The following is an 18,598-nucleotide window of genomic DNA, read 5'->3' on the forward strand; positions in this document are numbered from 1 at the left end:
GCACACAATGAAAGTGCTGATGCACCAGGCTGGGTTTGTGTGATTTTCCCTGGCGAAGCAGTACTAAGTGCACTGTCAGATAAATAGAGTGTCAGATCCATGAAGATAGCAGTGGCTAACAGAGCAGAAGTAACACTAACTTGTTTCACATCTTCAAACTCCTTTCTGCAAATCAGGTTTTGAGGGGCCCCAAGGCCTGAAACTACCTGAAGCAAAAAAAGAAAAGAAAAAAGAAAAAAGAAAAAAGAAAAGAAAAGAAAAGAAAAGAAAAGAAAAGAAAAGAAAAGAAAAGAAGGAAGAAAGAAAAAAAAGCTCACCTCATGTGGTCTGAAAATGTTTTTGGAAGGAAAAACTAGGCTGTTGGCCTTGGTTTAAACTTAGTTTTCCATGTGCCAAAGGCAGCAATGAGCACAGTGCTGGGTCCACACTAACCTCAGAATAGTCACATAAGTAGTGGTTCAGACCATCGGAAGCAGGCCAGAGGCAAGCTGGCTAAAGAACTGGTCACCAAAAACTTAAACTGTTCACATACTACCACTTGCACTGGACCAACCTTGATTTCTTAATGGTGCGGAGAGCAGAGTGGTTACCTAATGGTTCCTCATCAGAATGAAGGACTTTTTAAAAATTCCTGCTTCAGTGATACTCATTAGGTGGCACAGGGAAAATTTCTTTACCCTGAATCTTATTTTGCCAGAAAATTTAAAAAGTAAAAATGAAAATGGGATAGTAATATTCTGCCTTTTGATAGAGTACTAGGAAATCATGTCTTTTCTGCTGTTTGACCTTTCCAGAGAAACAAAAAACCAAAAACCATCAGAGTGATGATGAAAAAGAACAGGGACCCACCAGGAACACACACTCAAATGTAAGGGAAGGACGGAGGAATGCAATCTTAGTCTCTTCATTCTCCGTCCTCCTTTAAACTGATGTTAAAACCAAGATTAATAAATGCACACATAAAAATTCTATTATGGGTGAGCAGTGGAAATGGATATACTTAGCAGTCGAGGCAGATGTGGTGCTCCCGTTCTCAATTTAGCTTCCCATCCTCCAGACAACAAGTGGTGGCATTTCAATATTTAGGCAGTGACTCTAAAACTATGTCTCTGAAGGCTCCCAAGCTGCACAGGCCTTCTTTCCCATTTTTATCATTAGCATTGCCTTACCTCAAAGATTTCACTTCACTCAAGCTCAGTTCACAACACAGGGAATTTTGAAAAAAGGAAGTTATGTTCAGCCTGTAAAGAGGTAAACAAATGAACTCCTAAACGTATAGCGTTACTTAAAAACAAAAATAATGAAAGGCAACATGTCACTGTATGGGCCTAAATGTTCTAGACTGGCTAACAGTGCCTGACCCCTATCTGCATCCAACCAAGGAACTGTGTCTTCTGTTCGAACATGCAAACATAACCATCCAAAAGTTAGAACTAGAATAGCAGCTAACTGCTTTTGTATTTTGTCAGAGACCCTGGCTCCTGTAGAGACACAAGCGGCAGGAGCTGTCTTCCATCCTGCTAAAGGAGGAAGCCAACCCAGACTGCAGTGAGAGGAGACTGCAACTGGCACATGGCACACGGGTTGCCAGGCGCTGACTGCCGGACAGGCAGGAGACAGTAACCCTAGCTGGGACTGGTTAAGTTACTGGTTAGGTTTGTCCTAGTTTCTCCTATGCACACTGGAGCTGATCACATGCTTCTTCCTACAGAAAGCTATCAGGACCAACAAGTAACTTTGTGAGGTCAGTCAACAACCAAAATTGGGTTCTTTTTAGTTCAAGGATTCTTTTAAAAAGGAAATCAACAAATTTTAAGATAATCTCGCTGGTTACTGTTATGCTTTTATTATTCACTAAAAATATTATCTAATTCAATTTCTATTTTAATCAGAATCACATGCATAACAAGAGAGCATTTAATGTGGAAGAGTTTACTGAGCAGCCAGGCACTGCTCAGCATACTGTAAAGATGTGCCCTCCTTAAGTAATTTTTGTCAAGCCAAAGCTTGAAAATCACCAGTTTAGAGTAACGTTTTAAAATCCATTTTATGACGTATAAGGCAAGACTGCTTTAAGAACTTAAAAGATGGAAATATTATTACATGAAGGAGGGCACTTCTCTTTAGGCAGGTCACAAGAGTCATCTCAGTATAATAAAATTCAACATGCTTGTGGGAAAAGAAAGCACAGAAATTAATCATAAGTCACAATTTCAGAAAAGGATTACAAAGTTAAATGATGATAAAAACAATTATTCAAATACAAAAATGCAGATGTTAAGGGGAAATTAAAAAGAATTAGCAGTTATTCACAGAAAACTGCCTGTAAGTTGTTTTTAAATTTTTTTTTTTTTTTTTTTTTAATTTTTTTTTTTCAACGTTTATTTATTTTTGGGACAGAGAGAGACAGAGCATGAACGGGGGAGGGGCAGAGAGAGAGGGAGACACAGAATCGGAAACAGGCTCCAGGCTCTGAGCCATCAGCCCAGAGCCCGATGCGGGGCTCGAACTCCCGGACCGCGAGATCGTGACCTGGCTGAAGTCGGACGCTTAACCGACTGCGCCACCCAGGCGCCCCTTAAATTTCTGATTCAGAAACACATTTCAAGCTTTTCCCACAAAGGATGCATTAGAAATAAAGAGATGGCAGGAAGGGTTATAACCAATGGTCTGCTACAAGAGGTAACTTTCCCTCAGTCCCTTTTTACCGTGTGTCCTCTCATTGTGAGTTTATACACTCAAGGTTTCCTCTTCTTTCCCTTGTGGTCTTAGTTTTCTTTGCTTTGAATATTCTCTACTTCTTTTCTAAGGGCAACAATTCAAAGCCCAATGATGTTAGGGTAGGGGCAATCAACCTGCCATAACATTAAGAACCAAAATCATTAAAACTGATCAGTAGATAAGGGAAACCCTTTAAAGAACAGCACAGCCTGCATTTAGAACATCGGAGTGGAATAAACAGTTTAAAAACTGGACTAGAAGTGCCAGAAATCACAGCAGTTGTTTCGTCAAAAGAGTGAAAGAGCAAAGAAAAGCATAGTTGAGCAAAACGGCCCAGGTGGCACATGCGAACGTCAGGCTGTCTATCTTGACTGACATAACCAGGGAGGAGTTCAATGACAAGTGAAGGGATTTTATACTTCTAGCTCAATAATCTAAATGTGTTTTGAAGGGCAAAAATGTGAAGTCTGGTTATATGAGCACAGAGGAAATTAGAGCTTACTGCCAAATTATAAAAGAGAACCTATGTCATTAAAAATCACCATCAGTGTATATGAGAAAAGTGTAATAATCTACGAAAAAGTCATAACCTCAGACAGTTAAGTGGACTGGATATTTCCCCCCAAAGCTTCTGGTAGTTAGAGGATAGAAAGGTTGTAGAAAAGAAGTAAGCAACTGATACCACTTGAAAATAACCAACCACACTTAGAATTTTTAGCTTAAAACCTTTATGGGCTTGAATTTCACTTCAAAAATTGAGTACTTCTAATATGATCAATTGGGAGCCTCCCAGAGCTCCCAATCCAGTACTTTGCATAGGCAAAAATATACTGCTCTGCCCCTCCCCTGTGTGCACTCTCTCTCCCAAAAATAAACATTTAAAAATATTTTTTTTAATTAACATAAAAGGGGAGCCTGGGTGGCTCAGTCAGTTAAGTGGCCGACTTCACTTTGGCTCAGGTCATGATCTCACAGTTCATGGGTTCGAGCCCCTTGTCCAGCTCTGTGCTGACAGCTCAGAGCCTGGAGCCTGCTTCAGATTTTGTGTCTCCCTCTCTCTCTGCCCCTCCCCTGCTCTCGCTCTGGCTCTCTATCTCTCAAAAACAGATAAACATTAAAAAAAAATTTTTTTTTTAATTATACTGACCAATTTATGTAATCATCTACTTGACATCTCACTTTGTGGGAGCTTTTTGTAAAAATGTGGCAGTTAATTTTTTAAAATGTTTTTTGATAGGCAACTCTTCATGCCCATGGGTCCTGTCCCTGTGCTTTAATAAAATCACCTTTTTGCACAAAAGCCCCAAACCTCTGAGTTTCCAATAAAAGTCTAGACAATGAAAAAATTTCTGACCTCGGGATGGGGGAGTTTAAATGCTGTAAAACATTTTTTTTCTATTTCAAATCTATAATCACTGTAAGGCAAAAAGCACCAAGTTTAGTCATTGTTGTATGCAAATTGGTTTGATATTAAATGATCATTTATTGGGGCGCCTGGGTGGCGCAGTCGGTTGAGCGTCCGACTTCAGCTCAGGTCACGATCTCGCGGTCCGTGAGTTCGAGCCCCGCGTCGGGCTCTGGGCTGATGGCTCGGAGCCTGGAGCCTGTTTCCGATTCTGTGTCTCCCTCTCTCTCTGCCCCTCCCCCGTTCATGCTCTGTCTCCCTCTGTCTCAAAAATAAATAAACGTTAAAAAAAAAAATGATCATTTATGGTATACTGAGAGGATACGACAAGGCTAACGGGGGAAAACGAACACCTTTTTTGAAATCTAAAAACTTTACCATTTCCTCTACTGCCTCCTCCCCCAATCAGTGTCAAAGATAATGACTAGCAGAAAGATTCTCTTCTGTGCTTAGTTTTGTTGGCAAAAGTATAAACTCAAAGCCTCCCTTGGAGTTTCTGAAACTAACCCTGACCTAATAAAAGTGTCCTGTCAAATTGTGACCACCCTTCAAATCAGGTCGTATTTTCAGATCCCAAATTGGTTCTGGAATTTAGTGTAATTCTTAGTTTGTAACAATATACTACGTAACTTTAAACTTTATTTCAGCTCCAGTGGTGATTAAAAAATCAGTATGTTGAACAAATTCTGATTCCAGGTGGGTAGTATTTGTGTGGAATCCACTAAGTTCTGTCCTCATCCTTATTCTGGTTTACTCAGGGTCTTCCAGTTTGAACTGGAATGGGGAAAGAAAGTTAGCCGGGTAGCTGCTGTGTGTACAAACACACACACACACACACACACGCACGCACGCACGCGCGCGCGACTAGGCAACAGCTAGTTCAAGTGGGAGATAAGCCTGCTTTGGGAAACAGCTAAGGAGAAAGTTGAGAAAGAGAAAGAAAATATTTCTAGCCTCCTAGGAATAGGAAATTACACCCCATAATATAGGAAAAAAGCCATCACCTTTCTGAATGCAACGTTTTCAAATCTGCACAACAGGCCTCATGCAAGAAGGTTAAAGAGATGACCATAGAGCACACTCATCCAGCAGTTAGCCCATACCTGTGGCTTTACACCTCTCTGGACTATGTCTTCACTCTAAAAAACCAAGGAAAGAAAAATAAGTGGACCATGCCTACACTTCTCATAATACCAGAAATGTAGTTTCTTTCCAAAGAAATGCCCCCCTTTGTCACCATGGCTGAGGATTTAAAAAAAAAAGAAAAAAAGGGGGGGCACCTGGGTGGCTCAGTCAGTTGGGCATCCGACTTCAGCTCAAGTCACGATCTCACGATTCGTGAGTTCGAGCCCCGTGTCAGTCTCTGTGCTGACGGCTCGGAGCCTGCTTCAGATTCTGTGTTTCCCTCTCTCTCTGCTTTTCCCCTGCTCACATACTGTCTCTCTCTCTCTCTCTCTCAAAAATAAAATAATTTTAGGGGCGCCTGGGTGGCGCAGTCGGTTAAGCGTCCGACTTCAGCCAGGTCACGATCTCGCGGTCCGTGAGTTCGAGCCCCACGTCAGGCTCTGGGCTGATGGCTCAGAGCCTGGAGCCTGTTTCCGATTCTGTGTCTCCCTCTCTCTCTGCCCCTCCCCCGTTCATGCTCTGTCTCTCTCTGTCCCAAAATAAATAAACGTTGAAAAAAAAATTAAAAAAAAAAAATAAAACACCATCAATTTAAAAGATGGGAAAGTAAAAGTACTAAAAGACTTAATACAGGTTTGTCCCTAAATATCACAACAAATAGCAAAACAAGGACCAGAACTTATGAGGCTGAATTTCAGTACATTTAGGTCACAAAAAATCTCATTTTTAGCATCTGCTTTTGGATGAGAAACTACGAGAGAGCTAAAGGCTATATAATTCTTTTAGCAATTAAGGGTCATGTTATTAATGTGGAGAGACCACGCTATTTCCCCAAAGCAACCTTCCTGAATAGGCAGGTACCAGGCATAAAACTCTTCAAAGGCAACTAAGTTCCTGTCTGTACAAATGCATCTCAGTGGCCCTAGGGCGGTGGTGAACCACTGAAACCAAAAAAAATCAGAAGATGGGGAAGTTAATTGAAGCTAAAAGCAAACAGACGAACCACAAAACCGATTTGATTTATTTTTAAACATTATCGAACAATCTTGCAAGTAAAGATTGATTCTATAAAGAAAGCTGCCCAAATTCCTACAAACTTTCATGTCCACCCCTGCCGGCTATACTTCTGTCTGGCCCTGGGTAAAGACAGAGAACTGCCAAAAGTTCATCAAGGATGAACACCATTACCTCTCTGGACTGATATACAAGCACTCAGATCTCCTACATGCCTTCCTTAGGAAAGGCAAGATCATGAACCCTTTTTTCTTTCTTTCTCAGAATTTTCCGTTGGCCTATAGAGCCTGTACGTTTAGTAAGCGACAAAACAGTGTCCTTCCCAGAAGGATGGCCACTGCCTCACTCACCATCAGCAACTCTTACTAGTATGCACAGAATAACAAACTCTAGATACAGGGGCTGGCAGCAGGCACAGTAATGCTCAATGACCTACATACGAACTGAACTCATGACCTTGGCCTCATTAGTATGACTCACCAACTCAACAATTGTTAGTAAATGCCCTTGATACCTTGAAAACTTTTTTCATAAAAGGCTGGGAACTAATGAAGAACTGAACAACTATTCAGATTAGAGACTTCCAAATGTTTTTAAAGGCGTAAGTGTTTCTTCCCTAAACATAAAAGTGAAGCTATTCAGGTTGTAGACAGAGGTGGGTAAGGTAGGCCCCACCTTTTGCCTTTCCTGTCCTCACAGTAACCCCAAATCTCCTGGAAAATATGAAAAAAGGCCTGGATAATTCAATATAATAGATAATTCACCAATTTTATTATCCAGTTTTGAGATGAATAGTTTTTTGAACAGATTTTTCTAGCTTTAGAATCTAAAAGATTACCAGAAATCAAGGAGCTTCCAATGCCATCAATGGTAATAAATATGTGCATCCTTGGGTTGACAAAATATAGTATTTAAGATTTGCAAACCTTGGGGCACCTGGCTGGCTCAGTCAGTAGAGCATGCAACTCTTGATCTCAGGGTCGTGACTTGGCACAGAGCTTACTTTAATTAAAAAAAAAAAACAAAAAAACTGGAGGGGGGGGGCAGGAGAAGTAACTGTGAACCTCATTACCTAGAAGTAGTAAGAAATGTCCAGACATTTTATAAACTGGCAATGATTTTTTTTTTTCATTTTAAATGTTTTTATTTATTTTTACAAGAGAGTGAGTGAGAGGGGAAGGGTCAGAGAGAGAGAGAGAGAGAGGGAGATGGGATCTGAAGCAGGCTCCACGCTGACAGTAGAGAGCCTGATGCGGAGCTTGAAGTCACGAATCCTGAGATCATGACCTGAGCCAAAGTCGGATGCTTAACTGACTGAGCCACCCAAGCACCCCTAAAGTAGCAATAATTTTAAGAGGTAACATTTTTTTGAGCCCTTAGTGTATGCCATACAGTGTTTTGGGTGCTTTATATTTAATCCTCATACCCAGTCTATCTCCATTTACAGATGAGAAGACACACAAAGAAATGAAATAACTCTCAAGATCACGAGAATCCAGGCAATGAAGAAGCTGAAATATAAAGTCAGGCAGCTGGACCCCTGGGTGAAAGACTGACTCAAGTTAAAACTGTCCACAATGAAGATCATGCACACAGGCCACAGAAAACACCTCAAATGAGGAGGACTATAAAGTTGAGTCTGACCATTTTTTAACGGCAAATCTTCTAAGTAGATAAATATCCAAAGTCTCAACTGTCACAAGAGAAATACAATTAAGTGAAAACTTCCTGCTGTTAATCAGCAGATGTGGGCAAGTTCATCAACATCTTGATGTGTCAGCTTCCTCACCTGTAAAATAAGAGGACTTAACTACATACCCCCATAGGAACCAAATGGATGCCCCGAATACAACCAAGCTACTGTACACATTTCTAACTGAAGAGGAAAGAGACCATAGGAATTACTGAGGAAAAGTGAGCTCTTTTTAAAAATGTCTGTTACCTTTTAGACCGCTTTGCAATACTCTTGCTTCTTTCTTTTTCCTATTATATGGCTGGTTCAATAAAAAGTTTGGGTTTAGTGCACCGGTAAACTGCACATCTGTCTCACCCTCGTATCCTACAAAGTCAAGTAACCAGATAAAAAGATCAACTGAGAAACTTTCCTGGCTAGCCCAGCTCATCATGATGCAAAACTCCACCAGGGACTGGTGCTAGAACCCAGTAGTTTGCCTGGTACGCCAATCTACCTGAACTCCTTAGGAACCTGTCGCAGGGAACAGTTGCCACCAGACTGTAATCCAGGATCCTGGACACATACACCACAACTAACAGTAGATAGAATCTAACGTTAAATGAAATAAAATGTGTGAAAGCACGCAGCAACAAATAGGTGGCCCAAGACTGAACGCAGAGAAACCATTAATTGTATCTCTCATATGTAACCTGTAGGTGGTTAGGTGGATTAAATAGGTACGCTGAAGCGCACAATAAATTCCCTGCAAGTCCCTCATCCCCAGAGTATCACCTTCTATTGTAATAAACGTCTCTATGTTGAACAGTCCAGGCCCTACACTACATCAGGCTTAGTTCTGACTTGTCTAGATTAGTAGGGATAAAACTTAACACTTTCTCTGTGGGATCTAGAAAAATCATTTTCCCCCTTGTAAACACTTGCTCTGTGGCTACCATTTCCATGATTTAGGCTTAAGTTTGGGGCTTCTGACTCTTTAGTGACTGAATCATCTATGTGTATTCCTTTTTCCTGATCCTGGTAGAGAAATTTATAAACAGATCTCAATCTCATCTCTTCTCCACTGGCCAGTATGTGCTCTTTAGCGGTAACAATTTTTTCCAGCTTTAAAAACTGTGGTCAAAAACACATACATAAAAGTTACCCTCTCAACCGGTTTTCAGGTGTACAGATGAGTATGTTAATATTATTGTGCAACATGGAAACAATTTTTTTTTAAACTTTCCTTTTTCATCAAGATTCTTAATCTGGGGCCCTCACATCTCTTCAAAATCCACGTATGGGCTATGGGGAAAGGTAGGTCTATGAACACTACCCTATGATATTTTTTTGTTAAACTGCATAAAAACAGACACAGGAGGCTCCCGGAAGAGAGAATCCACAGCTCTCCTCAGGTGTCTAAAGGGCTCATGATTGTTAGAATATTCCCCTCTGACTCTCCTTGCTGCAAGGTGACAAAAAAGTTTGTCAAAGCCCAGATCTGATGTCATCTGCGTGATCCTGAATGAGTCACTTTTTTCTGGTCCTCAGTTTCCCGATCTGTAAAACTATATGACAGCACTAGATTAATCCAGATTATCACTAAATCATCTAAAAACAGAATTCTGGGGCACCTGGCTGGCTCAGTCAGTGGTCATGTGACTTGATCTCAGGGTTGTGACTTCAAGGCTCACAATGGGTACAGAGGTTGCTTAAAAAATAAAATCTTTAAAAATAAAGTAAAATAAGGGGTGCCTGGGTGGCTCAGTCAGTTAAGCGTCCGACTTCGGCTCAGGTCATGATCTCGCTGTTGTGTGAGTTTGAGCCCCACATCCAGCTCTGTGCTAACAGCTCAGAGCCTGGAACCTGCTTTGGATTCTGTGTCTCCCTCTCTGCCCCTCCACTCCTCATGTGCTCTCTCTCTCTCAAAAATAAACATTAAAAAATTTAATTAAAAAAAAAGTAAAATAAAAGCATAATTCTATTTTCTCCAAACTGATTTTACAAAGTAATCCAAATTCTAGTTTAGTCCCTACCACATGTGGGATACACCTGAGAAAAATTATGTGTAAACCTCATTTCTAAATTTTTGCTAATAAAATATTTCCTTTTTTTTTTTTTACGTTATTTTATTTTATTTTAGAGAGAGACAGAGTGCAAGCGGGGGAGGGACAGGAGGGGGGGGGAGACAGAATCTGAAGCAGGCTCCAGGCTCTGAGCTGTCAGCGCAAGCCTGATGCGGGGCTTGAACTCACGAACTGCTGACCGACTGAGCCAGCCAAGTGCCCCAATGAAACAGATTTCGAAGGCTACTAATTTGAGAACAAGTCATGAGTACTTCCTTTTCTATTTATATCCTCAGGATACCTGGAATAAAGATGACACATATCAGACCTTCAACTGTTGAAATGAATTCCCTGGTTTATCTGCTCTAATTTATAAATTTTTCACTAACACTTTTTTTTTTTAAGTTTATTTACTTGAGACAGAGAATGAGTGAGAATCCCAAGCAGGATCCATGGTTGGACAGTGAGTTGGACGCAGGGCTTGATCTTACGATGCTGGGATCACGACCTGAACCGTAATCAAGTCAGATGCTCAAACGACTGAGCCACCCAGCCACCCTTCCCCACTAACATTTTCTTCAACTGAGATATCTACACATAAATATTTCAACTTTTTAGTAAGAAAACTGTCTTTTTTGGGGCGCCTGGGTGGCTCAGTTGGTTAAGCGTCTGACTCTTTGTTTCGGCTCAGGCCATGATCTCACAGTTCTTGAGTTCGAGCCCCACATCAGGCTCTGCGCTGACAGCATGGAGCCTGCTTTGGATTCTCTGTCTCCCTCTCTCTCTGCCCCTCCCTCATGTGCTCGCTCTCTCTCAAAAATAAACATCTAAAAAGAAAATAAGAAGAAGAAAAAGAAAACTGTCTTTTTTCCCCATTAAATTGTGGTATTTGGGTAAAAACAGTATTGTGAGCAGTTCCTCCCTTTTTATAGAATATTTATTAAGTATTCCCCCTTGATTTTTCTATTTCCTCAATTAAAATTTTTGCCTATTTATTCACGTTTACATAAAACCACATTCTGGTTCATTCCCTACCAGGGTTTTTTCTATGCATACATACTCCAATACATACAATTATTATCAAATTACAGATCAGACTGTATATACTATTGTTTAATGTACTTTTCTCACTTAACAATTACAAACATTTTCTTGTGAACAACCCATATTTAAGAATCAAGAGTCAGAACTGGCCTGAAGACAGACTTTTGCCAATACCATCCTTACCTTTATTTCACAACCAATAAACATAAAACCTGTTTCATAAGGCCAACATAATTATTAAATCTTCTGAAATTGCTACAAAAAATAAGTAGCACATTAAGGTTAACGGGGGTGGGTGAGTCTGGTTCTTCGTTCTTCCTTTCCTCATCTGCCCTCTCATCTCCTGTTGAGTAATCTTTCCATATGACTATATACATATCAAAACAAGAGGCATCCCATTTTGGAGGTGGTCAAATGAGACACATAGGGAATGCAAAATACATTTTTAAAAATCTCTGTTCCTACGTGGTCTCAAAATGCCTACAGACTCAAAGTAATTCTCAAATTCCCATTAAGAATTCCCCTTCTCCTGTGTGTTGATAGCTCGGAGCCTGGAGCCTGCTCCGGATTCCATGTCTCCAACTCTCTCTGTCCCTCCCATGCTCATGCTCTATCTCTCTCTGTCTCTCAATAATAAATAAACGTTAAAAAATAAAAAAAAAATAAAAAAAAAAGAATTCCCCTTCTCTTCCCCATACAGCTCTCCACTGGGGGCTGGAGTGGGGTGCAGGAATCTCATTCTGTCTTTTCCTCCTCCTGTTTCCCTGGCAGCACTGTCAGTCCTGGGCAACAAATTGCTGGATGTAGCAGTAGCAATTTACATATGGTAGCCAAGCTAACATGCAGCTTTCTTTGGGCAGAATTGCTAACTCTTCTATGTATCTTTCTAGTTTGAACCCAACGTTCCAGGCATATCAATGTTAAATATTTGCCTACTAGCCTCTATCTTCAGACACACGGAACCATGTACACAGAAGTCAGAGGAAGCAAAAATTCCCCATTGTGTGGAGAAGTAGGAGCTCTACGGACAAAGACGGGGCCTAGCTATAATCCAGCAGCTAATCCAAATCCAAGGGTTCAGTCATTCCCCTTTCCCATAATATTCTTGTATCACTTGCTCAAATTTGGCATGTTCTAAGACCACCAGTTCCGCCTTAGTTTCCCTGCCCTGCCATAAGGCCAAATCTGTCTCATCTAGTGAGTCACTACTGCTCCTCTCTCCAAATGCATTTTGATTTCAGCCCACTTGTGCAGCTCATCAGGGCTGCACCATATGTTAGTACCATGTAGGCAGAATGTGACTAATTTTTTTCTAAAACACTGTCAGAGTTACTTTTAAAATTACCTTATAATCTTATGTCTCTTAAGACTCATTTCTATAATACATAACCTTCTGGAAATGACTATACAATTATTTTTCTGGGTGTTCAAAGGAGATTCTTCAGCATTTTCACTCCCATTTTTCAGACAAGGTAACTAAAGTGAAAAGAACGGATTAAGTGACCCACGTTCCACCACCAGCCAGTAAGGCTTGTACTTAGAGTCATAGCACTCCACTTGTAAAATAAAGACAGTTATTAAAATGTGTTTTTTGGAAGGGTGGGGGATTCAAAATATTACTTTCTTTTAATTGTCTGAGGTGATTATTAAACCTTAGCTATAACAACTACTTGCAACTAATTCTGATGACTAAATGGTTTCATGATCCATCTGAGTGGGTTTTTTTATAAAGGTTTATTTATTTATTTTTGAAAGAGAGAGCACACATACGTCCGCAGGGGAGGGGCAGAGAGAGGGAGAGACAAAGAATCACAAGCAGTGTCTGCACCAACTCACCGTGAGATCATGACCTGAGCAGAAACCAAAAGTCAGACATCCAACCAACTGAGCCACCCAGGAGCCCCTCGAGTTGTGTTATGAGAGGACTGAATGAGCCACAGGACCATAAATATTTTTCTAATTGGTAGAAATCAGAAAATAGTAGAAATTGCCTACTCTGGGCAATCTGCCTCTTCAACAATAATGGCTGCTGGGTTTGATAATTAAGCTTATCTTGAGGTTTCTTAAATTTTCCATTTCAGGTCACATTATGTTCATTCAAGTAACTCTTTGGGGTGGTAGTTTAAGATCTTTTTTTAAAGTTTATTTATTTATTTTTGAGAAAGACAGTGTGTGCATGGGGCAGAGAGAGGGGGAAAACAGAGAATCCCAAGCAGGCTCAGCACTGTGAGCGCAAAGCCCTACGCGAGGCTCGAACTCAAACCGTGAGATCATGACCTGAACCAAAATCAAGAGCTGGACACTTAACCAACTGAGCCACCTAGGCGCCCTAACATTAAGATCTTTCTGTCTACCAGTAACATTCTTCAGTGGATAATATCTTCAGTAAAACATAAAATAGGTTCTCAAGAGTATCTTCCCAATATTGAAAACTGCATATGCCCTTTGAATCCAGCAATTCCAGTTCTAGAAATATAGCCTTCAAATATACTTTTACCTGGTGTACACCAAGTACGCAAAGGGGCATTAATGCGAATACTGTTTATAACACCAAAAACTGGAAGTATACAGGCCCATCAGTTGGGTGCTAGTTAAATAAATTATAGTACAGTAATGTGACAGAACACTACAACTATTAAAGAAACTAATAAGGCAGTTCCAATATACTACATTAAGAACTTATCAAGAAGATATAGAAGAAAGGAATTACACGAGGTTTATATATGAACAACATGTCTCTGAAAGGATAAAGAAGAAACTGTTAACAAGGCTGCAGAGGTGAATACTGGCTGAATTGTCCAAAAATGGATATGTTACCTATCTAAAGGAAAAATTTTCTTAATGTTTATTTATTGAGAGAGTGCTCGCAATGTGCGCACGCGCGCGCGCGCGCACACACACACACACACACACACACACACACGGGAGGGGCAAAGACAGAGGGAAACAGAGAATCTTAAGCAGGCCTTGTGTTGTCAGCCTAGAGCCCAACACAGGGCTCGATCCCATGAACCAAACCATGAGATCTCGACCTGAGCTGAAATCAAGAGTCGGATTCTCAAAGAAGAGCCACCAAGGCGCCTATACAGGAAAAAAGTTTTTTTTAATTTTTTTAAATGTTTGTTTTGGGGGGGGGGGGAGTGGAGGGCAGAGAGAGATAAGGAGACACCAAATCTGAAGCAGGCTCCAGGCTCTGAGCTGTCAGCACAGAGCCTAATGTGGGGCTCGAACTCACGAACTGTGAGATCATGACCTGAGCTAAAGTTGGGCACTTAACCACCCAGGCACCCCCAGAAAAAATTTTAAGAAAATTCTTGAAACTATGAGAGACAAAGTGATGAAAAATCCCAACTCATGATCTATTCCAAAACGAGCAGTTTGTTTTGCATTTGTTCCTGCTTTGCCTGAAACTTTTGTGTGGAAACAGCCATTGTCCAGGTGAAGCAGCACAGCTACCACATGTGAGTTGAGTAATTACCATTACACCATCTGAAATTATCCCAGCAACTCAACTGATGTTCATGTAGCTTGGACTGCAAATCTTATGGCTGGCCTATTTACAAAGTTTGGAGCTATTTTCAATCACTCAGCTGTATATCTATGTGTACATTTTCTTCAATCAACCTTTCCTGCCAGGCAGAGTGCAACATTAGCTGGCTTCCAGTAAGGAAGGCAAGGGACAGGGTGAGATAATATGTCAAAACAAGTTCTATAAATACAGCTTTTGGCCTAGTATCTCAAAAAGGAATCAAAACAGCTTCAAGCTTAAATAGAAAAATCCTACAGTCCTGCAGTATCTTACTTGAAGGCTCTAGAGAACAGAAGAGGCCAGGGATCTGGAATCTTGTTTCTCACACCGTATCTTGTCTCTCTCCCTCATCTCTGAGGGAAGTTATGATCGAACTGCAGGTATCATTCCAAAGTCAGCCTCTCCCCTTATCTTACCCCCACACTACCCAACACATCAGTATCATTTCACTGAGCTCGCTCCACTTCTTAGGCAGACATGCCCAATACACAGGACATACAACAGCGCCTAGCATCTAACTTCTACCATCTCCAAAACCCTTGACCAAGCAGCCAAGAACCCTGCCTGTACCATCTGCCCCAACCTCACCCCAAACACATGGGCACTGAAGCAGGATGCTGCCATATGGTCTTGTCTCAGGAAGTTTATCTTGTTTTGTTGAATAGCAGGAAACTTTATTCAATCTTTCTGTTCTTAATATCATAATCCTACAAAACCAGAAACAACTTTTCTGCGGAGATGCTTCCTGAGATAGGTTATATGCCAAAAAGTACAAAACTTACACCTTTGCTTCAGCCAATCAGGGAGTATGTTTGGCGTAGCTAGATTCATCCCAAAGAATACACAGTCCTAGGGTAAATTCTAAATACGTTCTTAATATTGTCACTTTTGTAAAGAGTGACTTCAATTATCATGCTTTCATCATTCTTGAACTGTGTTCTAAAGTGTTTCTCACATTTAAATACCCATTCATATGATCTCCTTCGCCTCCTTCAAATCACTACTTCAACAAAAAAACCCACCACACCACTGTTTCATAAAATTAAACTTTGTAAACTTGTTTACAAAAACAAGCTCTCTTTAAAATGGGAGCTCTATCAATCAAAAACGCATGTAGAAAACATCCACTATATACCCAGAACTAGAGAGGTAACAAAAAAAGCTTAATCCCTATCCTTAATGAGTTTATAATCTTGTTCAGAAGACATGACTTACACACAAAAAAAGAACAAGAAACAAAAAGCATAGAACAGCATACATCCAAGGGAAAGCATATATGGCAAGGGAAAAAATCTGCCATCAATTTGAGAGAGACTAAAACATCTATCTCAGGACAGCTGATTCCTAATTTCCCTGTCTAAATCAAATTTATGTGCTATTTAATCACACTGTCTAGGATAGAATAACATTTTTGCTACCTTCCACTAAAATTACCCAGCCTACCAATAATTCTCACATCATCATTCCTTTTCAACAAACCTCCCTATTTTCCTATTACACTCACAAATCAGTTAATGGATGAGGCAAAACTTGCCCGCCCCCCACCTCCCACTTTCCCATCCTCACCATGAGGAGGCATCTCCTGATGATGTTTAGTACAGGGAACAAGAGTTAAAGAAACTAAAGTTAATTCTGCTTCTGATATCTTCAGTAAACAGGCACTAGCAGAGATAAACTAGTAATTCTGGGGATACTCCATGAACTTGCTATTTGCCTTACAGCTCTTTATCATCGATAAGTGAATTATTGACAGTGAGCTGCAAAATCAAAGCCATAATCATGTCCATAAGGAAATTTGAAAATTAAACTGAGTTAGACTGATTCATAATCCAATAATCCCACATAATATTCTATATGTTAACAAAATTAATAGACAAGTATTTACTGTAAACCTTGTAACGTATCCTACACTCAGACACTGTAGTCACCCCACCACTTTCTAATCCCAGTTTTGCTGCTTGCTAGCCAGTTAACTTGGGACAAATTGTTTAACTTCTTTACACCTATTTCCTCACCTGGGAAATGGCTATAGTAACAGTATCTATCTTACAGGGTGCTTGTTAGAATTAGAGAATTTATATACATAAAGCATTCAGAACAATCCCTGGCACCCACAGAGTGCTCAATAAACGTCTGCTATCATTATTATTCCAGGCACTAGGGGTTGGTGCCTATGGTGAGAAAGGAGAAGTCCCCAAAAGTTTTACTCTTTGACAAGATGATTTTGTCTCTTCAAATTGAGAGTGCCTAAGATTCTACAGAAATAGGTCTTATTAAAAGGGGTGGGGGGATAGATAAGAAGGCAATGACTGGCTGACTGATCTTCAACTTCCAACTGGGCCTGTGAGCATCCAGTATAAGTGTAACCTCCATTAGGAAATACTGAACCACTTGTTCTAAGAGCATTTATTTATTTATTTGTAAACACTCATTTATTACCCCCATCATACCAAAAACCATTTTGTGGAAACTTTCAAAATGCATACAATGAAAAAAATAAATAAAATGAGATCAGGGAAATTATATATATATACATATATACATATATGTATTTTTTAAATATCAAAAGCAAAGGGAAAGCTGGAATCGTGATGTGCTAGCCCGTGTCCTTTACTGAGGTTGGGCTGTAAAATCAAAGAGCTGCCACTGATTTTAATCTCCAATGACAGCCCCTACAGAGGGTGTATAGTGATTCATACTATAAATGAGAAAACATTAGTAGGATGGTAAAATGAGATGGGCACTAAGAGTTGCCAAGAAGGGGAGGGTGAATCCAATTTAAAGCCACTCAACAGAATTTCAGAAACTCATTAAGTATGCAGGACCCACAAAAGACAGCTCCAGGTCCCAAACTCTAAACAAACACATATACCCAAAGCCAACAATGGACAAATCACTGAACAGATTCCTCAGTGATTCAAAGCCAGAATACATCAGCAAATGGTCACACATATTCTGCAACCATACCACAGAGCCACAGGAAGAAGTTGCCTCAGTGAACTGTGTTTCTCCAGCATTTAAAGTCCTTTTCTCTCTTCATTGTCCACAGTAACAAGTATATGCAGAGAACAGTCTCATCCTTACTCAGCTGACAAGTTCTATTCCCAACTCTGCATGCTTATGACTCATGGGGGGAGGGGGGAAGGGAGTAAAAGCAAAATGTAAAACAAAGAAACAAAACTTGAATTTAGACTTAAACTGATCAAGAGTGAGGAATTCACTTCTGCCTAATTAGAATATCTCAAACAAACCAAGACAACAATCCTTTAAAAATAGCGTAACAAACCCAATACTCTTTGGAAATAGCCTGAAATCTGTCTACATGTCACATCCTCTACTCTTCCTCAAATAGACATGACACCAAAAAACATTACAAGCCCTCTGTAAAGCCAAACTTTACAAAGCACTCTGAATCAGTGGAACATAGCATAGGACGCTGTAAAGCCCAAAACAACAGGGCATTTCCCACAGCTCCTTTCCCAGCAAAGGGCCAAGAGACTGAGCTCTTACTACACCCTCTTTCAAAAAGATGTGTACAAAATCATTTCTTAAGGAGGTGGTCGTGTCTCAGTCTTTTCTACTCAAATTTTGTATCAGGAAATTTGCACGCCAGACAAGGAATTCATTTCCACCTCTAAGAACTGATCTTTGAAACTGGTAAAAAACAAAGCGGGAAAAACACTATTACTTTAAAAAGATAAGTTTCTAAAAGAACCCAAAGACCATTTCTGACACTGTATTTACCAGTTTGGCCTTCCTCTCGGAAAACAAATTTTCTTCACTAATACAAATCTTGTCTCCTTGTCCCATCCCCAAGACTCTGAAATATTCTCTACCATTTATAAATGACAAAACAGAAAAGACAAACGGATCACCTCTTTCACTTGAAAACCTCAGTCCTCCACAGTAATGTACACAGACAGACAGATGGACGCACGTAAGAACACAAACTGCGAGCCCTGCTCAGGCCTGAGCCAATATGGGCGCACAGGGCAGCCACGCCGCCTAGCTAGTGGGCTGCT

The 18,598-nt window shown here is 40.3% G+C and overlaps 1 protein-coding gene across 6 annotated transcripts in view; it reads right to left on the reverse strand.

Moving 5' to 3' along the window:
* CELF1 (CUGBP Elav-like family member 1) overlaps positions 1-18,598 on the reverse strand; it is a 76,575-nt gene that overhangs the window by 35,549 nt on the left and 22,428 nt on the right. Inside the window, exons 1-2 of one of the 6 annotated variants that reach the window (XM_030333554.1) lie at positions 5,230-5,246; positions 1,170-1,241 (exon numbers count right to left, since the gene is read on the reverse strand). The exons of 2 other annotated variants lie outside the window; for them this stretch is intronic. The gene's annotated coding sequence lies outside the window, so the exon portion shown is untranslated. Of the gene's footprint in view, positions 1-1,169; positions 1,242-2,708; positions 3,570-5,229; positions 5,266-18,598 lie in introns of those variants that run through there. 3 more of the 6 variants (XM_030333553.1, XM_030333556.1, XM_030333557.1) reach the window with 3 other exon arrangements.

This window comes from Lynx canadensis, chromosome D1 (assembly GCF_007474595.2).
Source record: "Lynx canadensis isolate LIC74 chromosome D1, mLynCan4.pri.v2, whole genome shotgun sequence".
NCBI classification, from domain to species: Eukaryota; Metazoa; Chordata; class Mammalia; order Carnivora; family Felidae; genus Lynx; species Lynx canadensis.